Genomic DNA, 10,000 nt, shown 5'->3' with positions numbered 1-10,000 from the left:
TATGAATTCAACCTTTTCAGTTGCACCACTCTATTCCAATATTATAGGGTTTTTACATCGCAAAGTCACACGGCAATGAAGGCTTCTATTTTGGAACCATAGGTGCATTGGAATGTTAAAATGTTAGAGTCAAGGTTTTTTGGTCACGTGTAGTAATTTGTCTTTAAATGATTTGTCACTCATGAGACACATGGCAACAATGTTCGCTCACTAGCCTAGGTTATGGTATATTTGCGTTGATTTAGGAATTTACAATACTCCAACTACTGTCTATTGAGTCTCTGCAACAAAAGATCCTATGATGCATTCTGATGTACTAGTCACAAGTTATATTCCAGAGCCATAACACAATGTAACAGAAGAAAAATTTGAATACAAAAAATAATGACTTTATTGACATATACATAACCATTGGGATTCTGTACTTATGAAGGAATATATACAACACAACTGGAGACCTGCACACTTGACATAAAAAAGGAGTGATTATTTGCAGAGCAAACTAGGTCACTAGGCAATTTCGAACCAACTATATGAGAGAGGGGTGCACGTTTCAGTTAGATTTAATGTACAAAGATGGATGCATCCACACTCAATATCGTTATTAAAAATGAGTGCACACGCTGTTGAAATGATAAACTTGTGAGTGATGACTCAAGACACGGTCTGTTCCAAAACGAGGAATTATTTGTCTATGGACTGCTGTGCGTTTGTTTGCTCAACAGTCTTCAGATAATGAAGCTAAATCAGATCATATATTTGTTAAGCATAACCCAACGTGACACCAAATGTTTGCTTTGCCTCGAGAAATATAAACAGCACATCATCAATGTGTATAAATAGGCATCACCACTTCCCAGAGGGCAACACAAGAAAAACACATAGAAACGAACACAGTGCATCATAAACGGGACATAGCACCCTCACAATCCTGGCCTCCTTCGTCGGGAGCTGGGTAGAACAACCTCGCTGTAGCCAACAGTCTTTTTAGGTGTCCTTATCCAGCCTTTGGATGAACATGAAACCGAACGGGAGCGGGTGGTGCGATGGGTGGTGCCGCAGCCGCCACCGCCTGGCGTGGCTCTGGTGGAGTTCTGCTGATGAGCTGCAGGATGGCAGGAGTTGGGCCGGGCGCCACTATCTTCACTCTGAATATGCGAGGAGATACAAGACGAATACCAATTATAATTTCTCCCGCCAGAACATTAGAATAACAATCCATTCTTTTCCGCCGAGGCTACACAATGCCTCCGTTATAAAAATCGCAGGCAGAGATTTCATAGGAGACAGTGATATTGTCAAATATGTAGAGACACAGTCTAGATGAGGCAATCTGAACAGATTGTCGTCGCTAACCGCAATTTTGCACACATTATTTTAATTTACACACTGTAATTGAGAAATCCACATGTCGCATACTTTTAAATGATTTCATTTTGCCTCTACGGGCTGTGTTAACTAGTCACCCCATCTTGCGACTAGAGTTATCTAGCTGCCCTTTTGTTAACCTTTTGCCTGGCGTAAACCGGTCACAAGAAAGCAGTGTTCGCCTCATGCATATACAGTATCTGTTTGGCGAGCATGCAGGAATCGCTGGCCTTTAGGTAAACAACTCCCATCTTTGATGTCAGGGCATTTTAATTACAGGGAGGGGGTGAAACTGTGTCTCCTTTCATATAAGGACAATATCAATCTGGGGAGGGGGTGAAACTGTTAAAAGACTGTGTGTTCGGGGATCACTCTACTAGAGAGGATACTGGTGTATGCAAATATAAATAGATCCGTCCTAGACACAATATCTCTCGCCAAGACAACACACAGATTGGTGGGTGTATTCAAACACACACACACACACACACACACACACAAACGTTGAAACGGTGAACTCACCTTAGCACGCATGCACGACGCCCAATCGGCGCGCGTGGTGAAGGCGTAGGCAGATGCCCCGCCGGGACGGGGCCACACTCCAGGCTGATCAAACAGTCCCCGGTCCACGCACCACAGAGCTTCCAGCAGCTGTCAGATTGGTCATGCCTCCTGTCGGGGGGCCGGCGCCTCTTATCTCCCCCCCCCCCCAACACCTTGACAACCGCTGCGCCACGCGCTTCTGAACACACGATGGAATTGATTATAGACCCCTAGCGGAATAAAACAAATACAAATAATAACGCTAGTAATGATGATGGTGATGAGACAATGTCATGAGGAATGAAAGGTATCATGATGTTTACTGTTGTGGTATTTTTGTGGTCCACAGAGTGCACACGGCAACAAACAAGGAAAGCATCAGTCTCCATCTAGTCAGGCAACAAACCACACGCTGCGGTGGACATAAGGACCCGAGGACAAGAAAGGTCACCTTTAAGTAAACCAACCACAAAAACGAACGAAACCAACGCTAAATATCTCCCTCCTTGAACCATGACGAAAGTCTCCCTCTAACTGCTCCTCCCTCACCCCCATAAAGTTCAAACAGCACCAGTTTGTGGGGTGTGACCCAGTCCTCAGAAAGCCGGATTCTCCACGCTCCCTCCCTCTCCCTTCACATGGCTCTCCATGTGACCACAGCCCCACAAGCTGCCCTGACGCTGAACCTCCAGCTCCCATGAGCCTCCTTCGGTTGATAGTTATTCATGCATTCCTAGACTCCTTCGTGGGGGCAGCAACAACAAGGTTACATAAGGTTTATTTGATCCACTGCCACAATGACACACCCTCTTTAATCGGTATCTGCCACTTCTCCAAAGTATAGGCAACCAAACAAGCTGGCCTTTGGGTTCCTCTAGATGGGCACGTACCCGGGCACATTGACACAACCCTGAACGACGGCGCAGCATTAAGTCTTTAGTACTTTCTGAATGAGGCAAGGATCTTGAGCTGTCGTGTTTTGTTGATGAAGCGTTGTGAAGTGTTGATGAGAACACGCTCCCTGTCCTTGTTCTCCCCGCCCCTTGCTTTGTTGTGAGGAGGACTTGTTATTGTTTCATCTGGAGATTTCTGGTAACTACATCCGGGCTGAGAGCTTAAAGATGCTCTTATCACTTATAACACACTTGGTGTCACACAATAGCAATCACTGGACCATTTCCACAGACAGCTTTGGGGGTCATTGTGGATTAATGGCAGAAATGATAAAAAATACTTGTTTACTTGTGTCGCATCCCAAGAGGGAAGATGCAACACAATCGTCTGAAACAACCCAGCTTTGACCAAAACAGTATTTAATTCTAGGCATTGCAGGGAACAAGCACAACTCAGTACACAGCGTGCGCACTGCCGTTGAAAAAAAATGACAAGTATACCTGCTACAGATGTCGCACAACCTTGGCTTGTGCGTCAATGACTTCTTGAGCGTCTGCTTGAGGTATTTTTAGCCATGCTTTTTTGGATTTGGCATATCCTATGATAAAAAAATAAAGTTAAAACAGTGTTTGCTGCTATAAACATACGTACATCAACAAATCTCTATGCATTGAAACAGCACAAAGAGGCTATAACACGATTCTACAACAGTCCATCCGGTCCGACTTGCCTTCCTTGTCCGACAGCGGGGTTGTGGCAGCGATCACTTTGACTAGGTCCTGCGTGACACCCAGACAGAGGTGGCAGAAGGTGTAGCTACAGTCCCCCGAGCACAGGCCGCAACACACCCCCACGCACACCTGGCAGAAGACGTCACAGCAGCGGTCCCCGCAGGTCCCACAGTTGGCAGTCGTACAGGGGCAGTCGCCACCGGTCAGTCCTGGATCTCTCTCCGCTTGGAAACCGTTCCCGCAGGGCTTACAGAAGTCCAGCCCCATAAGTACGCTGGGTGGCGAAAATAAAGGAAACCGTGAGAACGTGCAGCTTCAACCCACGCTGTGACAGAAGCCCAGACGATATGTTGGAGGATATGAAAGAAGAAGACGAATCGTTGGGGCTTTTATCTGAGAGCGAGAGAGTTGCACCGGGCTATCCTTAACTCCAGCACAAAAGGAGTTCTGAGGAAACGTCGTCTGCTTCTGATAATGGGTCAGGTCACAGTGTTATCTCCTGCTCCTTCGGTCCAAAGTTCTGCCACCACGCTAGCATTCGTTAATATTCCCAACTCGGGGTGGGCTTTAACTTGAAGTCATGCGTTTGGCAACGTCATACTTTGCCCCCTGAGGCAAGACCCCAGATTTGCTCTATCCTCTCCATTCATCACAAAGACGCAAGTAGCAAAATAGCCATGACAAACTGTTTCCTATTATTAGCAGAATTCCGCTGAATAACTGACCTTGATGGGTCACGTCCCTCCACAGTTTTTCTATTCAACGAAAAACAAAATGTGCATATAACCCCCAAATTGATTTTTTGGTACTTTAGTGCCTGACACTAAAAACAAGCGCTCTTTGTTGGGGATGGACTCTCGCGCGGGCGGCTTTGAGGTGAAATGAGGGAGCTGATTGTTAACATTCAAGCATGTACTTCATAGGCATTATCGTTTGGGCTCAGGTCTACATTATATTTCTCAATATTATGTGTTAAAGCATGCGGCCACGTCAGCCCAGGGTCATCAGGGCTAATGAAATGGCCTATAATCACCTCTGTTATCAAATGTTTACAGTTTGTTCCTTCCTAGTGTTTTGGAGTGCTGATATATAGAGTTTAACGGCCCGGGGACTTTTGACTATAAATGTATCTCTACACACAGTTTTTTGTTCCCAATAATTCGCCTTCATTGAGAATCATAAGCCCTTTACTTTTTACGGTTTACTCAGAATCGGACACAGCCTCTTATTTCACCGGTTTACTAATACATGGAAACAAAAAGATAAGGAAGGAGATACAAAGAAGATGACCTGCTGTGACTGTAAGGGGAAAAGGATATTTTCCCTCACTGTAACTGCCATATGTTGATTATGCCTTTTCGCTGAAACCCTTGGGGTGGTCAAGGGTCAAAGAGGCCCCACATTATAATTGTCACTGATAAAATCAAATAATGTTAACTTAAAGGACAGAGTTTCCTGTATTCTCATCAAGTAGGAGCATGCAAGGGGATCTCTGCTCCCTCATGAACGGTTTACCCCAGCCACAAAGGTTAACGTTAGATAACGCTAGGAACAGGCACGGTGGCTAGACACTGCACGGAATAGGAGACAGAGCTTACATGATGAAGGGGAAACAACGTATGGATTTTTCCATCACATGTCATCTGTGGAGCAGAGCTGTCCTCATCAGTTCTGAGACCTGTGCCACTGTATAAGAAGTCCTTGCTTTTGCCAATGCATTGGCCTTCTCCTTTCGCTCCGAGATGCAGGGCAATCTCCCTTCTGGGGCCTCAGATTATTGTGAGGCCTCGGATTTTTGTATGTTTGTTGTATGTTTATTGTATGTTATTGTATATTTATTACTTAAATATATGACCCTTATTGTTATAAGTTCGGATGACTCTTCATTCTTATACAGTTTGGACAGAAATGATTGCAGTGGTCCAAATTCCCACCACATCACGTGTTGACCTACACAAAGTAGAAACAAGTTTACAGGAAGATGTGTTGCAAGGGTAAGAAATCCAAACCCAGCTAAGTTACAAAACTATCTGTGTCGACGGAACTTTAACTTTAATTAAATAAACAAACACATCATAATCTGTTGTTGCTTAAGAATGTTAACTAACAAATTATAAGTGGCGCTTTTCAGAACAGTTGTATAAATGCACCATGTCACTGGAGGTCTTGATGTTCTGCTGAACATCAGCACGGCTCTGTTTATCTTTGGTCCTCGTACCTACAGACGTATCACAGCCGTGTTGATACTAAGTACAACAGCACTCCCTCTCGTGTGATATTGCTTAATTGTGTCATAAAGGCTGGAAGCACGGATGTGATAACAACTTTGCTGGGGAAAAAAGCAGAGACGCCCAGTGTCTCCCCGTTCCATGATGCCCAGAAGTTCAGGGGGTTTCATGGTATTGAAAATACCAAAACAAAGGTAATGTAGTCGATCAGATATGGGGATACTATAAAGTAGGGCTGTATCTTATTTTGTTTATTCTATTTTATATATCATTATGTCTTATCAATATATTTTGTTCCCTGATGGGTAGTAAGGGTAACCTTATTCTGATCTGAACATCAAAAACATCTGCCTTTGTTAATAAAAGAAAAAGATCTCTACCAAATGCTACGATAAAGAACAGAGACATGCACTTTGAAAGAGGCCTCCAGCGTTCATATGTCTGGCTTTGAAGGCTCCTTCCCCTGGTATGGCCGAATATAACCTAGATACTGTTGTAGCCGCTGGATTGAACCATACACCTCAGACGCTGCACTCTATCCAAATCGCACGTCCTGGTTCTGAATCATGGCCTTTCAAATTGTCCGTGCCATGTTAAGGATCCATTTTTCTGCATTTGAATAGTCAAACAAATGGCGTCCTTTCCTGAACCAACGTCCTTTACCAAACCTCTTTTCATTGACCTCGATGGACCCTCATGACCTCATCATGAGGTCAAGGAAACGTAGTGATGTCATGGAAATAAAGCCTACTCCACCGACCATAGGGCACGCCATTATGCAACCACGTGATGTGATGGACGTGGCTCTGCCGTCATGAGGCGCGATGTCCCCATCCGAGTCAGGGTTAAACCTCTCAGTATAAAGACCCGTTGTGTGGCGCAGTTCATATTCAAGGTCGCTCATTATGTAGCGCACACACAACGACGCTGCACACAACGTTGCAGCGGCTGGTGAGTGGTGACACACCGCCCTCCTGCGTGGACCTCAGCCCGATCGCTTTTCTTGTTCTCTTTTTGCGCACAGTACTCGATATTCAGACTGAAACAGAGGGTTAACCCGCGCACCTCTCGGTGGTTCGGATTGGCGCCGGAACGGGGAGTTCACTTGAGAATAGGCTGTGCACTTTCTCTGGCCTTTGAGTCTCCTTTCCTGCCAACGTTTCCATGATGAGGCACAAATGGTTGCCTTTTTTCCCCCCAAGGCTTGATGAAGGCTCTCCTGCCATCACGGACATGAGAGATGATTGTGTGCGATTGCATGGTCCTAAACGGCATCGAGTAATGCCTGGTACAGGGCCTTACTCGTGATGTGATTATGCAGGCTTCTGAAGAGACTGTACAAGAGAGCATTTAATTCAGTTTCACAATTTAATTCAGAAGGAAAATGACACAAGTGTAGCGTGACTAATTACCAGTATTGTTTGGAAGGAGTGGCAGAAATGTATGCCCTCTAAAGTTCCATGGCTGAATTTTATTATCACAAAGTCCACACAGAGCTGCAGAGGCAAAAATATTAAAGTCAGGAGGGATCATATAATAGAATTATATGAATGTTTATTTCATAAAACCTATATAAGTATCCGCCATCCATCCTGAAGTTAATATGAACTGCAATGGTATTTTTATCAGGCTTGCGTCAAGCAATACAGGCTAGCCCAGAGACACCTTAGTGACGGTTGACAGATTTGCTTTTGAATGTAATAATTTCTCTTTAACCAATAAATGATCCACTTATTCGATATTCCCTGAGGGAAGCAGATGTTGTTGCAGATGCTGTTATGTCTACATCGATTATTGTTGGCATTTTCTCCTCACCAAGCAAACAAGCAGAAAACAGACATCTGTTCAAATTGTACAACTTGACCGTCTTGTCACCCCCAATCTTTTTTTAGTTAGAAAGTTGGACCAACACACATGTGCATTTGGTAAACCAATCTAAACCCACGCACGCACGCACACACGCACGCGCACACACATCCATACATCCATCCATCCATACTATAGACAAAGACCCATGCAAACACACATACACAAATACACACAAACATTTGCAACTACACATAATCACATTTCGACACACAAACACACACACACACGCACGCACGCACGCACGCTCGCACGCACGCACACACACACACACACACTCTCATACACACCCAGACACATATTTTCCCTCTTGCCTCTTATAAACACATATTTGGACAGGGCTCTTGAGTGGCAGGTGAACGACACAATCCCTTAACCTTGACAGCGCCAATAAGGAAGGGACAGTCATAAAGGACTGCACGGGGTTATTTGAGGGCCTCCTGGAAATTCATTAATGAATGACATTACCCAGTGCAGAAATACGTGGTAGTTAAGTGTCGGGGGAGGGGAAGAGGTGTCAGTTGGCTATCCGACCACCTATAATTATAGTGACACACACACATACATACATACATACATACATACATACATACATACATACATGCATACATGCATACATGCATACATACATACATACATACATACATGCATACATGCATACATACATACATACATACATACATGCATACATACATGCATACATTCCTGAATATAAACATACATGCATATAAACACACATATATACACTTATACATACACACATACATATGTGTATGCATGCATACACATACTGGTCATTTTGCTTATAAGCAGACAAGTCCTGTACCCAATGTGTGTGTGTGTTAGTATATATATGCACATATATAGATGTGATTGTCTGCAAATGTGTACTGTAGATGCACATGCATATGCACATGCACAACCTCAGACATAGTAACAAGAGGTTGAAAAAAATGTCTAGAGAGATGCTTTTATTGTGGAATAGATTGCGATCGTGATTTCGCTCCATTATTCATGCGCGAGGAAGAACCTCCTTCACCCAAGGCCAAATGAGCTTCTTCCCCACCGGCCATGCTCTCTTGTGGGAGACTGCTATTGTGATCATACAGCCGGCATCATAAGCCTCTTCGACGATTTGGTTTAATCCCGGACTTCCTTCACATTGTGTGCTGCTGTGTGAGCCCAGCTGAATGAATCTTACCACGAGAATGATGACAGTTGCAAGAATTGAAAGGTGCAGTCTTCCTGGAATCTTCCGGGTAGACGAATGGGATGGGCTTCTTTTTACCGCTGATATCAGGGTAATTATAGATAATTGATTGTTATGGGTGATAAGTGTGAGCCGGCTAATGCAATGCAGTACTTAACCCCCGCAATCCTTCTGTGCCCTCCACTGAGCATTGGGATAATTAGATTACTCCTGGCGATACGTTTGGTACGCACACACACAGAAACACACACACACACACACTCTCACACATACACACACACACACACAGACGCACACCCACTCACACACACACACACACACACACACACACACACACACACACACACACACACACACACACACACACACACATACAAACACATGCAGTCCACCTACACACACACACACACACATTTGCACACATTAATCAAAAAACACACAACCGAGAAACGTATCTTTTACTTTGGAATTCCATCCGTGCTTAACTTGATCATTCATACAGTGCAACACATCCATGTTTGTAAGGTAATTCCCTGGCGTACATATTCATGTGCTTCGTTTTCCTAAGAAGTCAGGGGTCTTTTCCAGCCGTACGGTGCCCCCCCAGTGCAATAATCCACACACACGTTCACAGCCCGCCTCGCCAAGGATGGTTGATGAGACGATAAGCAATGAATAACATTTTAAATAGTAAAAAATGGTGGAGATTTACTGCGTCCTGTCGGCCCGCAGTCGGGCGCACGCACGGGGGGGCTGATCTACAGCAGCGGGGGGGGAGGGGGGGGGGGGGGGGCAGGGATCGTCGCGTTCCTCGCATTTCATTTGGATTGGCAAGACACTCGTATTTTACCCCGGCTGTCCCCTCCAGGGGCTGAGCTCCAGCAGCAGCACCTCCACCTCCCTCCATCACCCCCATCAGCCGGACAGGGAGAGCTGCACCTAATTGGCACCTCGCAAAGCCGCCATTCAGGAGGGGGGAGACAAGCACCAGAGAAATGTGTTTGGCTTAAAGAGAGAGAGAGAGAGAGAGAGAGAGAGAGAGAGAGAGAGAGAGAGAGAGAGAGAGAGAGAGAGAGAGAGAGAGAGAGAGAGAGAGAGAGAGAGGTAGATGTAGAGAGAGAGAGAGAGAGAGAGAATCACTTGGAAAACATACGGAATTG

General features: G+C 44.9%; 1 protein-coding gene and 1 long non-coding RNA gene across 2 annotated transcripts in view; one reads left to right on the top strand and one right to left on the bottom strand.

The window, feature by feature from the left end:
• LOC132475672 (somatostatin receptor type 2-like) overlaps positions 1-2,272 on the top strand; it is a 317,638-nt gene extending 315,366 nt beyond the window's left edge. Inside the window, exon 3 of the transcript XR_009529962.1 lies at positions 2,261-2,272. The gene's annotated coding sequence lies outside the window, so the exon portion shown is untranslated. The remainder of the gene's footprint in view (positions 1-2,260) is intronic.
• Positions 368-3,405, bottom strand: LOC132475763 (uncharacterized). Its single transcript, XR_009529984.1, has 3 exons — positions 3,306-3,405; positions 1,891-2,110; positions 368-1,148 (listed from the first exon to the last, which is right to left on the bottom strand). It is a non-coding gene; the product is annotated as an uncharacterized LOC132475763 (long non-coding RNA).
• Between the last annotated feature and the right edge of the window lie 6,595 nt (positions 3,406-10,000).

This window comes from Gadus macrocephalus, chromosome 2 (genome assembly GCF_031168955.1).
Source record: "Gadus macrocephalus chromosome 2, ASM3116895v1".
NCBI classification, from domain to species: domain Eukaryota; kingdom Metazoa; phylum Chordata; class Actinopteri; order Gadiformes; family Gadidae; genus Gadus; species Gadus macrocephalus.
The sequence above is the reverse complement of the archived record's forward strand: the minus strand, read 5'-3'. Positions and strand labels throughout refer to the sequence as shown.